The sequence below is a fragment of the Argiope bruennichi genome, chromosome X2 (genome assembly GCF_947563725.1).
Source record: "Argiope bruennichi chromosome X2, qqArgBrue1.1, whole genome shotgun sequence".
NCBI classification, from domain to species: domain Eukaryota; kingdom Metazoa; phylum Arthropoda; class Arachnida; order Araneae; family Araneidae; genus Argiope; species Argiope bruennichi.
Window position 1 is genome coordinate 32,686,125 of NC_079163.1, and position 17,969 is coordinate 32,704,093.

A 17,969-nucleotide genomic window follows, 5' to 3' on the forward strand; every position below is an offset into this window, starting at 1 on the left:
TGCCATCTAAGGCAAAGAAGCATTCAGGCACTCTCATCTATAAGCTGTTATATCTTCACTTGCATTGTTTCATGAAGAAAATATGTTTACTTCATGGATAGAAGGAAATCTAAAGAATAAGATTGGAAGAGGAGAAAGAAGCAAATACCACTGGTATTAAAATATTTTTGATTTTCCAGCCTTTAACAGTAATTTGAACACTTACATTTCAAAATTTTTACATCGCAGTATATCTATTTTTCCGTGACGACAACTTATGTCAGTATATATTAATATAATATTATCATAAATGTATGAATCATTTTGTGATAGAAAATTAGACAGTTGAAACAGCAAATCAACCAACACCTTTATTACAAAAATTCCCAATTATTTCAAGAAAATGAGCAATACAATCAAATACAGTTTAAACAACAACAAATAAAATGGATAGATTCAATTACACGCAGAGAATTACTTGCTGCAGAGACTTCAGCTTATAAAAATCATTGAACAAAGATTTAATAGAAATAACCAGATACAACAAAAGCTACATGAAATAGATATTAAATAAACTACAACGAAAAAAAAAAATTAAAATGTTGATGAAAATACAATACTTGTACAAAGTAAAATAAGTATAATTGAAAAAAAATATATAAGCACATAACAATAAAAAGATCGGTACAATTCGAACAATGTACTAGTTACTGAAGTACCAATTTAACAAAACCAGTTAACACATATATTATTCAAACCCCTAGATATAACACGTTATATAGGACATAACAATCTAACACCGATATGAAATACAGAAACAAAAATCCAAAAAATTACATTTTCAAGAAAATACAAATAAGTATATGATAGAGTAAAATACATTTCCCCTCTAACTTGTATGTCATTCTGACATATAAGAAACTAACAAAAAATCAATTTAATTTTGATGTACTTCAAAGTTAAATTAAAACGTGGCGAGTTTTCGATTTGATTCTGTAATTTCGTTTTCTTTTACTCCGAGTTACACTTTTCACTGTACGCAAAGGAGTTACACTTTTCTCTGTACACAAAGGAGTTACACTTTTCACTGTACGTGAAGGAGTTACACTTTTCAGTATACGCAAAGGAGTTATAAAATAATGCACACAGCTTAAGAGTGATATAAGCAAATAACTTAAAGTTTGAAATGTGTACAAGAGAATTAGTATATATTTATCGTGGAAAAAAAATTGAGGTATCATTTTCTAGAGTGAGTTATATAGATGATTATGAATATATGAAAGGTAATTAATTCTATTTAACTTGAAAATACTTTTTTTTGCTTTCAATCCCACAAAAATGTAAAATTGGTTCCAATGTTTGTTAACTGAAAATGTTGAATATAAAAACTATTTTTTTAAAGTTTTGTTTGTTTGGTATGAAATATGCAAACTTAAAATTGATTATATAAATTTTTTAAACAATGTCAACATATGATACAATATCTCATTAAAGTGTCCAAATGTTGGATTTATGAATTTAGTAGTTTTACATCAGATTTCATGAAAATATATTTTCGTGTACGAAAATTCGTACTGTCAATATATTTTTTCAAAGTAAAAACCACTACAAAAAATGTTTTTTTTTAGAATATTCGTCCAGATATGATTGGTACACAATGCTTGAAACGTTTAGTGTATTGTTGATTATTCGTCAAAAATGACTTTTATCTAAATGTTGAAATTATGCTTCTTTTTTTATTCTATTCTATGCTGTCTTCTTTAGATTAGATGCATATATCAATCTCAAAACTTGTGCGCTTCCTTTTTTTCTATAAAGTGTTGAATAAGCGTATTTGTCTAAAATGAAAAAAATTAAAATTATTATATGTTTAATATATTCATATTTAGATGCAAATGAATGTTATTTTAGTTGCATAAAAGCGGTATTAAGTTGAATGAAAGTGTTATATAGCTAAATTAGTTCGTTAACCGTGAGTTAATAAAAAAAATTTTTTTTTAAATTGAAATCAATATTAGACATTTTTGGGGGTAATGATGTATTAAAGTATATCGTTTTATTAGTTTTTTAGATTAGATAACGTTATATTAGATCAAATATTAAAATGGTTCTTTATTTTAATCAGAACGATCGAAAAAGTTTAAAGTAATCATTACATTCAAACTAAACAATAAAATTAAGTACTTAACTATTACATTTATTAATTTTAAAAAATGATAAAAAAAAAAACATCTCTTATTTTACTTTCAAAATAGATACAGTATAAAATGTTCGAGAATGATTGTTTTATTGCATTTTTCCAGATATGACTAAATAGAACGAAATTTATTTTTGAATTTTTTTAGAAAATATCAGATTCTTGAATTCAAGCGCATATAGTTTTAAACAGTTTAATAAAATGACATGAAAATAAATATGAACGAAATAAAATCCATTGAAATTCATTTCTTTTTGAGGAAAGAATTATAAATTGAATGGATCTTATTGAATAAAGGCTATGTCTTTTAATAATTATCTGATGACCTAGCTATTTAATGTTTGTATTGTGTCTACTAGATCATTATTATTTTTTATATTTAGAAACAGAGCTGATGAAAGTTTTATGATTTGGCACACCAGTATATGTTTTGAAATTAGAGATAAAATGACTATCTAATTGTGCAATTTTTCTTTAATGAATTCCATTTATCACTAGAGCTGAAAAAATGGCATGGAAGTTCTGAAAAACGTTAATCGGGAATTATCGAGGAAGTGAAAATAACTCCCTTATTTCAGAGAAAAGCTCTCTAAGCCACATTAAGGCTTTGACTGCTTTGTCATACAAACTGCCACTTGTTTGGCTATGAATTATTCGCATGGGACCATATGGTATCCCTTTGTCAAAATCCCCTATAATAATTCCAGGTAAATTATCTTTCAGATACTGTAGCATTTCTTTTTTATTTCTATGGAAACTTAGTAAAAGATGAGTGATTCTCCTTCGTCTAATATAATGTTCCTTAAAATAGTCTATCCATCCCGGAGTCATTTCAAAGATGTCGATAAAAGGCCCACAGCAGGCGCTGAAGGAGTCGACATTTCCATTATTATCGAACGGAAACGCAAGGACAGCAACGCTCATATAAAAGCCATGCTCGTCCTTTGGTGGCAAGGGCAGATAAAATAATTCTCGCTCGTAGGTTGTCATAATACTGAAGATGTATCTTTATTCTGGAATATGCACCTATGCCAGTAATGAAAAAGAACAGTCATAAGTTTTTCAAACATGTACATTAAGAATTAGTTTGAATGCTTGCTTTAGGTAAAAGAAAACATTGCAAAATCATTTGAATATTTAAAAAGAAATTTTAGCCATCATTATTAAAAATAAACACATGAAATGCATATTTTTAATAATTTTTTTTTCATGCCTTCAAGGCATCATTATTTCTCAAATTTTCACTTAGTATGAATATGCATATTTTGTTTAGTTGCATTACCAGTAGCTTTGTAAAATAAACCTCTAGTAGGATAGTCAAAGCAGGATATTTATCTAAGTGAACTAAGAGCTCATTTTAAAAACCCACAACTAAGAGCATTTTATTCTATAGAATAATAGATATTAATGAAATGCTCAATGTATCAAAATGTCATCGTTAGTTTCATTGAATAAATTATTGGCTTTCTACTTTTTTTAGACATCAGTTTGATTAAAAAGAAATAAGCATTACTTAAAAACGTTCTCATGATCATGGTTAAAATCCTTGCAACAAGGAGAAACTGCATGGCATGACTTATTCTCATTCTCAAATACATTCTTGATTTAACGGTAAATAATAACAGATGTATATAATAAACCAGTATTTACTGGTTTCATTAACATATGTTGCCTACGAAAATCGCGTTACTGTGCACAGAACCTACGCACAGTGTTTATTAACCACTTTATTTTACCTAGGATGCACAGACATCTAACGAAAGCGTCTTTATATTCTACCATGTAAAATAATGCCGCTGGAATTACAACCCGGTTCCACTTGGACTTGTTTCATAATTATTTGGAAATGCTTTGATTAGTATTTCATTTTCAAGCAATACATAAGTGAGCACGCAACTCATTAATAGAACTTAATTATCATTGAATTTGTTAAAAATAATAAGTTCTTGTGATGTATAATATTCGATTTGAAAAATCATTCCATTTACTTCAAACCTGAGTTATTGCTTAGAATACCCCCTGAAACTTTTCAGGTTATTAAATTATTATTTAATCTTTGTTTAATAAACCACAAAGTTCACGCTAACACGCAAAAGAGCAAAACTTCATCCAAGAGCAAAACTTCATAACCGCACAAAATGTCCAGAGCAACGATCATTATTATAAAAAAAATTTCGTTGCTCTTCTGTTTAGAAATCTGTTTTCATGTTTGGGTAATTTCTTTTTTATACAGTGGATTTGATACATTTTGATTCATTTATTCTTTTATAAAATCATAACTACGAATTTCTTGATTTGAGTTTTCATTCCTTCTTCACTTCCATCCAAAGTTATATATAGATCAATTCGTCTAATCGCTTCTATTAAATTTAAATTGTTTTGATTCTGTGCAGATATGTGCCGATAAGGAGAATTATAATTAGAAGGCTGCTACAAGCATATAGATTTTTCTATAAAAAACTACAATTAAGTCTGCGTTACTTAATAGGCAGATTAAAAACTTTGCAATCTATCAATCAGCAAGCTAGAGAACTCATACTGAATGAGACACGGAAATGAATGTCAAGAATGATTCCAGCTTTCTTATGAGTTCTCTATTTCATATAAAACTAACCAATATAAAAGACTAGTTCAGATTGTCCGAGTTAAATCTAGGTGTCTAGATATTTAAGAGCACAAGGACAAATTTTAGAATAGAATCCAACTGTGATTTCTATTTTTTTTTTTTTCATTATGACTACTCTCTCTTTAAATTGTAAAGGTAATTTTGTTCTGAAGAATCTAATTTTAATGTGAATACAAAAAAGGCTCATTTATCTTTTGGCTTTCATTAACTGCAGGAAAATTTCAAATTAAAAAAAAAAAACAAATTGTGAAAATATAGTATGTCTAAAGAAGCTAAAGGATACATGATGATTGGCTATAGTTGATGCTGCGCTTGCAATAAAAATTGGTTTTACAAAATTAATAAGAGCTGCTTTAAAAATACACTTTTATTAATGTTTAAGAATGCTGATTTTTAAAAATAATTAATCAATTTTGCTTTTTTGAGATTTTAATTTTGAATTTATTTCTATAAATATTCTGAATTTATGAAATAAGATTTTCTCAAATTTACGACCAGTTTCCATCATAACTATGGATTATAAATTTATTTTAATAAGTTGAAAAGTTAATATTTAATAGTTCTGAAAATATTAAAATAATTAAAAGGCATCGAGAACACACAAAGATACAAAATTTCAAAATTCTTGACATCTGGTCTATTATAGAACAGGCGAAAAATCATTTACAAAATTCCATTTTTATAAACATAAAAAAATAAAGTTGTTAACAATTAAAAAATCTTTAACTGAAATAAAAATTGAAAGCTTCATAAAACATATTGCTGCTGCTGAAACCGCAGGTTTGTTTCAGTAAACGTTTAAGTAAAAACAACTGTAACTATTAATGATTAAAATGTCGCAATTATAATTAAAATTAATAATAAATTACAATCATTATTAATACAGTAATTGAAGGTATGTGATGTAGGTAATTCTTCTAAAACGCAATTACCGGTAACTAATTTTGTTAATATTTAAGACCTTCGGCATTTGGAAAAGGATGCTTATGACTGATGCCTGAAAATTGCAATATTAAAGCACCGTCAATCTTTCGATAAAGGGGAAAAGTCATTAGTCATATTTGAGAGATTTAATACAAATAACGGCGAGTCAAAAAAAGTAGTATATTTGAAATATTTATGCAAAGTTAAGATGTTTTAATCAATTTTTAACATTCGATTAGAATTACCTTTATAAAAGTAGAAAGTAAAGCATCCTTTCTTGCAGTATATTCCTCATGATTTGACTTATCGTGAATAGGTGCATATATATTTCATTTTTTTGTTAAATATTTAAGTATCAAATAATTTTTAGGTTTTCTGCGGAAATATCTTGAAAATTAATATTCCGATATTTCTTAAGAAATTTGTACTTGTTCATCAAGAATCGAAACATATATTTAGGAAGTTGAAACTGAATTAAAAGGTCCCATACGTATTGACTTATGTAATCGAATTTATTTTATGAATACAGGTGAAAAATTATATTTTGAAAAATTGTTTTAAAAAATTTCCTCCGATCTAAGAGTTTTTTAAATTTATTAACAATTATAAACTATAATAAAGTTTTCAAATTAATAAGAGTTATAATGAATAGATTAGAGAAAAAAAATCTGAAATATCATTTATCTTGCTTTAAATTCAAATATACATCATTCTGAGTATACAGTGGTTTCAAATTATAAAATTTGAAACCATTGTATTCCGTTTGTTTTCAAATAGCATTATGAATCCGAAGAGATAGGGATGACGTGAAAGAAACTAATGTTCATTACTTTCAACGAATGGCAGTCTGAATGATTTTCTTGATGGAAATGTATATCATCAATATCCTTTGGAAAGTCACTAATATCTTCTGAAAACTTGTTTGTACATCGATTCGCAATCGATCATTGCTTAATGTTATATTTTCTGCACGATATTTTCATATAATATTGATTCATCCTTTGTCAGTCATAAACAAGTTCATCTAAAAGTCATTTGTTCTCAGCAAAATGTATATAAACGAACTGGTTTCGTGTCCAGAATTATTCACTACCGTAATACTGCTATTGATTTTAACTTCCGGATGACCAGGTGGACATTTTAAACATGAAGAACACGTGGGATCACTTAGTGACTCAATTGTTAAAGGCTATGTATTTATATACTTATTAAATAAAACCTAAAAACTTTCGGGCATATGAAACCATCATAGCCTTTTTATAAGACATAGCATCATTTGAGTGCACTGCATGTTATTTATTTGGATGAAATTCAACAGGAAACTTTTTTCAGTTGAGTTTCATTGCGTCAGTGGTTCTGTTTTGCTTTTTCAGTAATTCTGTTGGCCAACCATGAGGTAAAACTTTCCTTAACAATTTTTATATATTTTTCTGAAAAAACAGAAAACTAATCATTCTACTGAAAAGTTGTGGCTGCGGAACACTTTAAATGCAGTTTTATAATAATAAAGAAAAGATGGGATCATTTAATGACCCAAAAGCAAAATTCATTTCTTTTTTGTATATATTTTTTACATGGAGCCCGTCTACGGAGTTCGTAATAAAATAGTGTAAAACTCGGCTATAAAAGACAGAAATACTACAATTTTTTTGAAATTTAATATTTTGAGGAAGCTGGCATTTGAGTAATCTATTATCCCACTGGGTCATCTGAAGCAGAAAATTACAAGACTTATATATCTATTTTTTGTCTTTTATTTTAGTTGCAGTTTTATTATCGTGTCGTAAATAATATCTAGGGTGACATTTGATTCATTAAGGTAGATATTTTTGATTATTATCCTGGATTTCTAGGTGAATTTGCTAAATATTTTGGTTATAGTAAAAACAAAAACAATCCAAGACTGGCATACGACTTAGATTGAGTGCACATTCGTATGAAATTTCGAATTTCATAACCTTTGAATATTCGTTACAATCTGTGTACATTCTGTGTTTTATTCAAATATTTTTTTTTTGTTTTGTTATGAAAGTAGAAAACATTTTTCACAGTTAACTCTTGTATTCAATGTTTTTAATTGAGCAATTGTTATGTAAAAATTTCTAGAGATTTTTGATTGAATATCAAAAATAATTTAAATGCTAAAATGCAGTCAAAAATCTTTTCAGCGTAAAATAATTTTAAAGGAAACATTTGCATTTTATGATAAAATCTATAAGCATAACTGAATTCAAATTAACGCAGTATTTCTTCTGTTGAGGAAAGAATGCAGTTTGCTAACTATTTAAACTTGCCATGAAATTTGTCAAAATTATTAAATTTAATTATGTATACCGACAGAAAATGAATCTGTGGATTGCTAGAAATTTTTGAGTGAGCATCAGAAATAATTTAAATGCTAAAACGCAATGAAAATTTTTTTCAGCTAACATATTTTTAATAGAAAAAATTGCATTTTCTGATAAAATCTAGAAGCATAACTGCATTCAAATTAACGCAATATTTCTTCTGTTGAGGATAGAATGCATAATTTGCTAATTATTTAAACTTGGGATGAAATCTGTCAAAATTATTAAATTTAATTCTGTATACCGGCAGAAAATAAATTTGCGGATTCATATAAAATAAGTCAAGTAAAATACATCTTTAAAATCACACTTTTATTAATGCAATGAAGGGTAGATTTTTAATTTTAATTATTTTATAATTTTTAATCTTTAATTTACGATTCCTTATTACGAATATTCTGGAAAATTGTGATGGATTTCTTCAAAATTCTCTACCACATGGCACAACTCATACAAATATCAAAATTTAATTAAACAGATCAATTTATCAATCAATGAAAATTCAGCTTGAGACATTAATTTATAAAATGATCTTTCTGAAGGGAACATTTTGAATTTATTCTCTTTCACCTTCATCGAAAAGAAAGCAAATTTTGACACGCGGAAAGAGCTTGCCATGAATCACTTTTCCTTTCCAAAATTTCTTTAGTGAGTCTTGGTGATCGTAAGTACGAATCTGAGAGTAAAACATTTTGATAAAGTAATCGATGCAGAAAATGAGTTCGATTTTTTGTCATCTAGAGTTAGTTAGACCCATTGTTCAATAGACCCCTAAGTAACCTTGCTTATAGCCTGTAACGTAAAACGTAAAAGCCCCCACGACAAAAACGAAGTTATTACCGAAACTAGTCATTGTTGCTAGGGTGGGGAGTGGAATTTTGGATACCCAATCCCTTCTAATTTTCGTTACTCTATTCTACTTGGAATAGGGTCTTGGTGAATGCGAATAGAGAAGCTTGGGTTTCACCGAGAAGGGAAGGGGGTTGCAATACACTGTATTAAGGAACGCTCAGAGGGGGTTGTAGAGTGACCCATGATTGTAGGGGAGCATTGACAGACAGGTGTGGAGAACTTGTTAGCGTCCTTGCTAAAGGATTGGATCAAAAAAATGGAATGGCGTAGTTCCCACCGCAGCATTTGCGTGGTTTGATCAGTCTGTTTCTGAAAATACTACTGTCTGAGAGTTAGAAAATTTAAATTGAGGAAAACTAAGTGAAGGCAATAGATTTTTAGAGTGATTAAAGTTTCTTGTCATATGCCGAATTTAAGAGAAAAGGATTTTTGTGTTATATTCATTCACAGCAAGTTGTCAATGACTTTTTCCAACTGTACATTTTTGGTAATTTGTAAAAGGTAAGTCTTACTTTAGAATGCTTATTCATTTGCCATACACATCAATTTTTCTTTCTATAATTCAGAAAAAAAAGTCTTAAGATTTATCCATAAATGAAAGTCAATGAAACAAAGGAATATTACTAACTCTTTTAATATTCTTTTAAAATACTAACTAAATTTATTAATTTGATTTCATTACCTTATAATAACCAGAATAGTTAGGAAATCAAGTACCATTTGAGTTTTATGATGAAAAGAATTAATGGTAAGTGCTGAATTTCGGGTAAAACAGCATATTGGGATAGAGGAAGATATCCTTGACTTATGACCTTCAGTTGGTCATGAGTTCACCGAACGTTTTCGATGTTGTTTCACAACAACAGCTAACGGCATTTTTGTATGTGAGATAGTTAAGGACAGCAATTATCGAATGACAGTTTCTTGAAGGAAAGAGGGAAGATGGATGATGAGAAGATTAGAGAAGATACTTAGATGCAGGGAAATGAAAGGAAAAGTATTTCATGTGCAAAAAAAGTGCATTAAAAATTCTCCTCACGTGCCTTAGGCATGGCCACCTCGATGAATTTATTGTATACGATTACGGATTTCTTCATTTATTGAGAGAATTAGATATATGTCAGTCATGCCATTTGTCTTACAGTTCTTGATATTGCTTATTACCTTCTCTCATAAAACAAAGAATTTCTGCTATAAATTATGTATTTAGGTTTGAAATGCCATTGCAATCAGGGTTATAGCTCAATGATTGGTTTGGTTTAATTTGATGAAATTTAATGATTTTTAATCCTCATGGAACATGAAGTATCAAACATATCAATTATGAAAGCATTTAAGCATTTAATTGCTGTCTTAAGCACTTGGTTGGAAACAGTTCTGCAATTAAAAATTTACTTCTAGGGATATTTTTTGAGATAGAATTATTTTTATAAATTATTGCACAAAAAATGCTGATGTTGTATAGCTCCAAAATTAATTATTGCGTAGAATGCTTTGAGTTAAATAAGTTATAAGGCCACTTTGCTGTAGTATAACAAAGAACACGCTAGCAGTTACAATTTACAATAATGAATTCGAAAATAAGAGCATGATAGTTAGTTCTTGATTGCATATCTGCTCCAAATTGTCTTTGATAGAATCGTGATCACATTTCAAATCAAATGCTTCAATAGGGGAACAATGATGGGCTTAAAAATTTATGAAGGAATATGGATAATTCTATTTGAAGTTCTACTTCAGTTTAAATGAATACATATTTTTAAGAAGAGAAGAAGTAAAGAGTTTTTAAAATTCTTTTTAAGAGGATTATTTTTAATGAACTTTTATTGCTTAAAATAAATTAAAACTCTCTTAAATAGGGAAAATAATCATATTGAGCTTTAGGGGGGGGGTGGAGTACAACTAAATGTCAGCAGATAGTGGGTCAGTTATCAGACAATGTGTGTCTTTTAGAAAATCGTGTGTGGTTTGTGTGTAGCCTAGTTACGGCCACGTAGAATATTCTGTATCACTTAATTGGCTTAAATTCTGTGAAATCTTTGCTGACATGAAGTTTAGTAGAATGTATATATCATTTAGTAAGTTAATGGAAAGAATTTATAAGTTCTTTTCGAAGCAACTTATAAATTAGAAGTTTAAAAAATATACTGATCAAATAAAAACTAGTCCATTAAAGTGTTACTTGATTTACATTTCTTAGTTTCTCACACTTAGATTTTTATAAAAATTTCACCTATTTTAATGTTGTTTTGTGATTTTTTTTAAAAATTTTCATTTATTATGCTCGGTTTCGCAGAAATTTTGAAATTTTCAATTGCTTATTTAGATAACTATCTTGTTTGATAATTACTACCTGAAATTGCACGTGAATGCAATGAATATCCTTTTGGAAAATTCAGACTTTTTAAACATTATGTTAATAACATAAAACATTTGATCTTACTCTTAAATATATTCTTTGATAAGAAACTGATGAGTGTTTTCGGTGGAAGAATAAAATTACCTTAAATACATTGAAATGTACTTACAGGAACACAAAAAATATTTAATCAATATGTATTTTTGCGGGAAAAAAGATGTTTTCTGTTTTTCCTATATTAGTAAGCTTAGAGAAAATGTGAGTATGCATTTTTTAACTTTAGTCCTTTAGATAAAATAAAATTCTATACAGTATCTATTATACAGTATCACTCTATATCGCGTATACGTATATTTCAGTATCACGGAAAAGGTATTTTAAAACTAGCAGAATTTTGTAATATTTTGACTAATTCTTTGGTAGAAATTTCAAAATTTTAATTTTATATTCAGTAACAATTATTATTATTATTATTATTATTTTTTGTGATCTAAACAAACTTGCTGATCGAATTTTTTGAGGATTTCACTAAAACAAGTTATAAGTAAACTATAATTAATAAAAAAAAGTATTTTTAATTTAATTCTTACGATTGGGAATTTAGTTAACTAGTAAAGGCGTTATCAAATGCTATAGCATGGATCGTAAGGATCATCAGAAAGAATGCCCCCATGAAAGGAAAAATTCTATCATTCCATTATTCTAAACTTTGCTTTAGTGAATTCAATTTTTATGATTGGAAATTTAGGTAAGTAGTAAAGGAATTATCAAATGTTATCGCATAGACCGTAAGGATCATCAGAAAGAAAGTCCCCATGAAAGGAAAAATTTTATCATTTCGTTATTCTAAACTTTGCTTTAGTCAATTTGTGACTGATATCAAGAAAAATAATTTAAGGAAAAAACAACTTAACTTTAAATTCAAAGCACCAGAATGGTGTTTAAAATGAAAATCACGATATATCGCCAAGAAAGAGTTGACCAAACGATAGTGCTAGTTAAAGTGTTAAATAGGAGGTATTTTTACTTTCGCCTCCACATTATGCTGTTTTAGTGATACTATTTGGGTGATATTGTTTTAAAAATTTTTATTCTGAGAAACGAACACTTCATTTTATTGGCTATAAAAGGAACGATAGTTTATATGGGCAATAATCAATTTTGATTTCATAAATATCTTCATATTTGTTTTTAGATAATAAGTCCTACTGTAATTTAAATGTCTATTATAGTCCCTTTTAAGAATCTTCCGAATTTATAGTTACGAAATAAAGCTCTTTTATATTTTTGAATAATAAAATAGCATTTATTTTTACAGTAATGAGTCGTATTAACACTTTCATTTCAATTACAAGAGATATAAAAATATTTTTAATGAATATTCTTGTTTTTTCAAACCACGACACACCTTTGATCTACTAATTTTTTATGAATTCTATTTCGAATATTAATTTAGTTCAGTTATATTATGTCACTTTCTGCAGCTGAAAGGACTATCTTTTGGGATGAAATCGTAATTTTGAACCGTCATCAGATAAGTTGGGCAACACCTGAGATTGTTTAAGAAGCATCGCCATAATCAATTTGTCTAAAAAAATTTTTTTATCAAAACTTTCTCTGCCAAATTCGTGAAACCATACGAGTACAGTTTGATTTATTGTTTATTAAATGCTTTTATTAAAACATACTTCTCACCTGTTTTTTGATGTAATAAAGTTCTGAAATTTCGCACACTTGTGTGTTCCCGATGGCAAAGCAATATGCAATATTTAAAAAAAAATGATTCAATATGAGAGGCACCATCTAATAGTCATTATGGGCAAATTAATTCTAAGTTCACATAATATTCATAAAAATGATTTGGCAATATAGTCTAAAAGTTTAAAAAAAAGTTTCTCATTATACTTCTTCTGCATGGCTTAAAAAAAGATAACAATTTTTTTTTGTCTACAAAATAGCCATCGAAAAACGTAATTATGCGAGCCTTCTGAGTTGAAAACAATGCTATGAAGAGATTAAGTAACTCTGAGTATCAAAAACAATAAATTTTTACATAGTCCTTAGAACTCAGTCTACAATTAGCTTAGAGATTAGCGTCTGACGCTATTACAATCTTGTTTTGATGTCTTTTTTTTTATAAAAAAAATATTTTCTATTTCTTAGCTCATTAATAAAAGCGTATATTTAAAACCCTTTTTATAATCACTGTTTATGTAGTGTTTATTCGTTATAATAATTTTATATTTACCTGGTATTCTCTCAAATGCTGATTGATGTTTGGACTTCTTTCCGTGGTATAGGCCGGAAGACACTATTATTAACAGTTAGATACAGGAGCAGCACAGCCTGTCACTAAAAATGGACAAATTTTTAAGATCAAAAACTATTAAACATTCTAATATTATATTTTACTCAGAAAAAATATTTTATTTCTGGAATACTGTATGCATTGTTTATTTGTAATTCCGTGTTTTGAGTCTGTATCTTCTATCTATATATAAATAGAGAAAAAATAATTTTTCTGACACAAATTTCTTAAGAATTTGTTTTCTATTTAAATTCTTTAATTCAATTTCCAAAAATGTTTATGTCCACTTTAACCAAACTTTATGGTTTATCGATTTTTGCTCATTTTCATCATTTCAACAATCATTTTTGTATTAAATATTCTTTTTATTTTATTACTTTCATTCATTTCATCAAATAGAAGAATGGCAATTTTAAGGGTTTTTGTAGTTGGTTTGAAATAACTATTAGAAAAATGAACAGGATGGACTGGAAATTAATCAAACTGGAGCTGAAGAAGAAACGTTTTTGTTTAAATGGCATGAAACAGCATTGTTTTAAACTTTAAATTTGATCTGAGATTATTAAAATTCCCAATTATTTTGTATAAAGTTCAAGCATTTTGTATTTCGACCCCTTTAACTTTCATATCCTTTTGTTTCCTTCAGAGACATTAATTGTATAAAAAAAAGCAAAACTGCTCAATTACAACGACGCTCTCAACTGAAAGTATTTAGGCTTCCAATTATCCTAATACGAATGGAGAACATTTGCCAAGTGAGATTTTAAGCATCACGTGGTCTTAGACCTCTAAATACCTTTAATAATTTAGATCTCCAGTAGTTACCGATTAAATTTGCTGTTATACAAAAATGTTGCATATTAGTAACCATAATTACAAAATATAAGCAATTTTGGTGTAACAGTTTAAGGAAAGATGCATCTACCTTATATAAATTTTTTGAATCAATAAAATTTTTGTGTCAAATTTGACATTCGACATATTGATGTAACAGAGATGATATCTGTTTTCGAAGTTAATTTTTTTGGAAATTCGAATGTAAAATTGTAACAGAAATAATAAAGGAAAACAAACTGCTCAGCAAAGAGAGTTATTACTAAAAGAGTGGGAAAAAAATTGATAAATGCGTTTCAAAAGTGAAATTAATTTTTTAAAAATCCAGAAGGAAGAAGATATGCATAGTTAAACTAAAATCTAGGTACCATGAAGTCTTCATTCGAAACAAAATAAATGATTTCAAACATCAACGCAAAACAAAGACAGATAAGTTACACACAATTTATACCTACAACTTCCTGTTACTGGAAACTTGTTAGCACCAGATGATTACCTCCCTCGCTTCAAGCTTTGAAGATGATCACCGGGATGGATAGAAATTGCTGAAGACGGACCTTTTAAGCCAGAAAGTTTTCTTTTTTTCAGAACAAGCTCTGTCCCCTTCCCCTTCCTTCACTCAGTAACCTGAATTAGTGCCAAGGCCTTCCACAGCTGTCCCATGCCTCTCAGCTAGTTTGTTTTCAGATCTCATAAAAAATGATCTCGACTCCCTACCTTCGGGCCTCTTTCACTTCTATAATGATGCAGGTGCGACAATTCGATGAGAATTGTTTGAAGGCTTTCTATTCAACATAAAGCTATTACAAGGAATAGATAAAAGACAAAATAATTTTCTTTGTTTCTTCCAAATGGCTGAGAATTCTTCAGGATTTATATGATAAGAAAGTGCCTTTTTATAAAAAACAAGAAGAATTCGAATCGGCTTCAACTAAACTGTGTCGTTAAATGAGGTTACTGCTGGTAAAGATCTTGCTCAATATAGGGTGTTAACTCAAATTGCCCTTTAAGCCCACGCGGAAGTTGGGTACAAAATAATCAGCAGTGGTTTATAGTTCCTGCCAGAAACTGTAATTAAATGATGTTATAAGTATTTTTTGAACATCAGTGCATAAAATCCTTTATTTTGGTTTATTTCCTGAAGAAAGTGTGAACAAAGATATTTAAACAGGTAGGAACTGATTATGAAATTAGCAATGGATATAAGACAGATCTATTATATTTTGTTGATGACAAGAAAGCAATGGGTTATCAGTTTCCCATAAAAGAAATAAAAATGTCTGTACTCGAATTTTCCCATGATAATGGATTTTGCATAGTTTAAACGTTACTCACAAAGTTTTTTCGGCTAGTAGAGTATACCAGTGCGAACTGTTTCAAATGCTCCATTGCTCCGGTTTTCCAATTTTTATTTGAACCTCTTAGTGCAATTAATTTGAAGCAAATAATGGTTTGGCTTATGACTATAATGTTGTAAAACTCTTCTATTGGTAATTATTCTAGAAATTACCGACATTCGCAGTAATCAAATTTGAAACTACCAAGTTTCGTTTATTCATTCATAAAAATAATCTTTTATCTCTGCTTCAAAATAAAATGAAACGATTATGACTATCTTGTTAAAAGTTTAAATTTGGGATAAATGTATTTCTAAAAGCAACTGACTCAATTTTCTATTTCATGGATTATATAAAAATTTATAAAGGGAAATAATAAGAAAATATACAAAATTAATATAAAAAATTTGAGACTTGTCTCAAAATATGAAAGACAAATTTGTTTTAAAACATATATTGTTAGGTATTAGTCTTCTATTAAAAATTAAATTGTGAGCTTTACAAGTTTGATTTAGTAATATCAGTGACCCATCTTGAATCAACACAGCAGCTGCTTTGGGATCGACTTTTTCATCTGACTGCGAACTTTCCCTTCCTAAACTTCCACGCCTCATCTCCAGGGGGAAGGAATGTAAATATCAAATATGATCTCGAAGTCATATTTGATATGTACTAGGCCTACATACAGGGGGATATTTTGAAGATATTCGGTTTTGATTCCGGAATCTTTCGATCTCGAAGACGAGATCTTACCACTAAATAGACTCGTTCCAAGTACTAGCATTGCGAAATAATGCATGCTTTATTTTCAAAGTAATAACTTCGCAAAATAATATTTGAATTATTTTCAGTTTAGCTACTTTTCAAACCATTAAGTACATTATTTTCAAAATACTAACTTTGCAAATAATGCATTGGAAATAGAATAGAGAGAAGAACATTTGATTTCAAATATATGCACTTTTCGATTAATAATTTTTTTTTTCTAGTGATAGGTGAATTGTTATTTATAATATGCCCACTGGAACATATAATGAAGTGTGCACCTACCAAATCTTATGGTGGGTGACAAACTAGCTTTTTTATTATTTATGCAAGTATTATTCATAGTACGAGCTAATTTTTTAAAGCTCTTTTTATTGAATTTTAATTTTTTGGCATTTCATTTTTCATTTACATCTCACTTTATTTTTGACGGCAATCAGATAATCTCATAAGAAGAGATTTTGCTTATGCAGATGTGCTGTAATTTTATTTAGTGACAAAATTCCATTCTGTTAGTTTTCAAGACAAAGGGTTGCATTTAATTAAATACAGAAAAATACTTAATTACATATTCAAACCATTACTCAACTATTTATTTGTTATTCCCAAGAAAATCCTTGAAATGACTGCTTTTAATGAAAAATATCTGCATTAATTTTATAAATTCTTAATTTAGGAAGAGTTAAAACTGTTTTCCAATCGATAAATTTGAAAATGGTATATTGTACAATTTTGAACCTGGTAACTTTTTAAATACAAAAGGAAATATCAATAAGGTTATCAGATTTTAAACTATTTGAACTCTCGGGATAATGGACTCTCGGATAACTCATGATAATGAATAAGTAATAAAATAATTTTTAATAATTGATAGTGCTTTTCATATGTTTTAATTCATTGCTTCTGGTTTTAGTGATTGCTTTAATTTTTTCACATGAATTTGTCTTATGTGAAAAGACCTGTTTATTTATTTCTCACGAATTTCCAAAGATTGTAGAATAAACCGAAAATTCGTAATTTTAATCTGTTATTTCGTCCCTTGAAATCCACTATACAATGTTAACAGAGAAAACTCTTGATCATATTTTGCTTCAATTTCTAAAAAAAATTAAAGCAAATAGGGGGAAAAAACGAATTACGATAAAAAAAAATATTAGATACAGAAATGACTACATTTTATGCCTAATTCATTTTAGATTACTGCATCAAATCATTATTCTACGTCTTATGCCAAAAAATTATTATCCTTTCAGTTTTCCTTTTATCTAGCATATCCTTTTAGTTTAACTCTGAATTAATACTTTATATGTGAATTCTTTCTTTGAAATGTACACGAATACACGGTTTTGCGTAGCTGAAATAAGCGCATTTATGTATATTATATCAAAATAAAGCCAAGCATTAGTGAAAAAAGTTGATTATCATGAAAGTTCCATCCCA

General features: G+C 28.4%; 1 long non-coding RNA gene across 2 annotated transcripts; it reads right to left on the minus strand.

The window, feature by feature from the left end:
• Positions 1–2,293: 2,293 nt before the first annotated feature.
• On the minus strand, positions 2,294–14,967 carry LOC129960706 (uncharacterized). Of its 2 annotated transcripts, none has more exons than XR_008783674.1 (3): positions 14,883–14,967; positions 13,534–13,637; positions 2,294–3,202 (listed from the first exon to the last, which is right to left on the minus strand). It is a non-coding gene; the product is annotated as an uncharacterized LOC129960706 (long non-coding RNA). The 2 variants fall into 2 exon arrangements; XR_008783673.1 differs by having other exon boundaries at positions 14,879–14,967.
• Between the last annotated feature and the right edge of the window lie 3,002 nt (positions 14,968–17,969).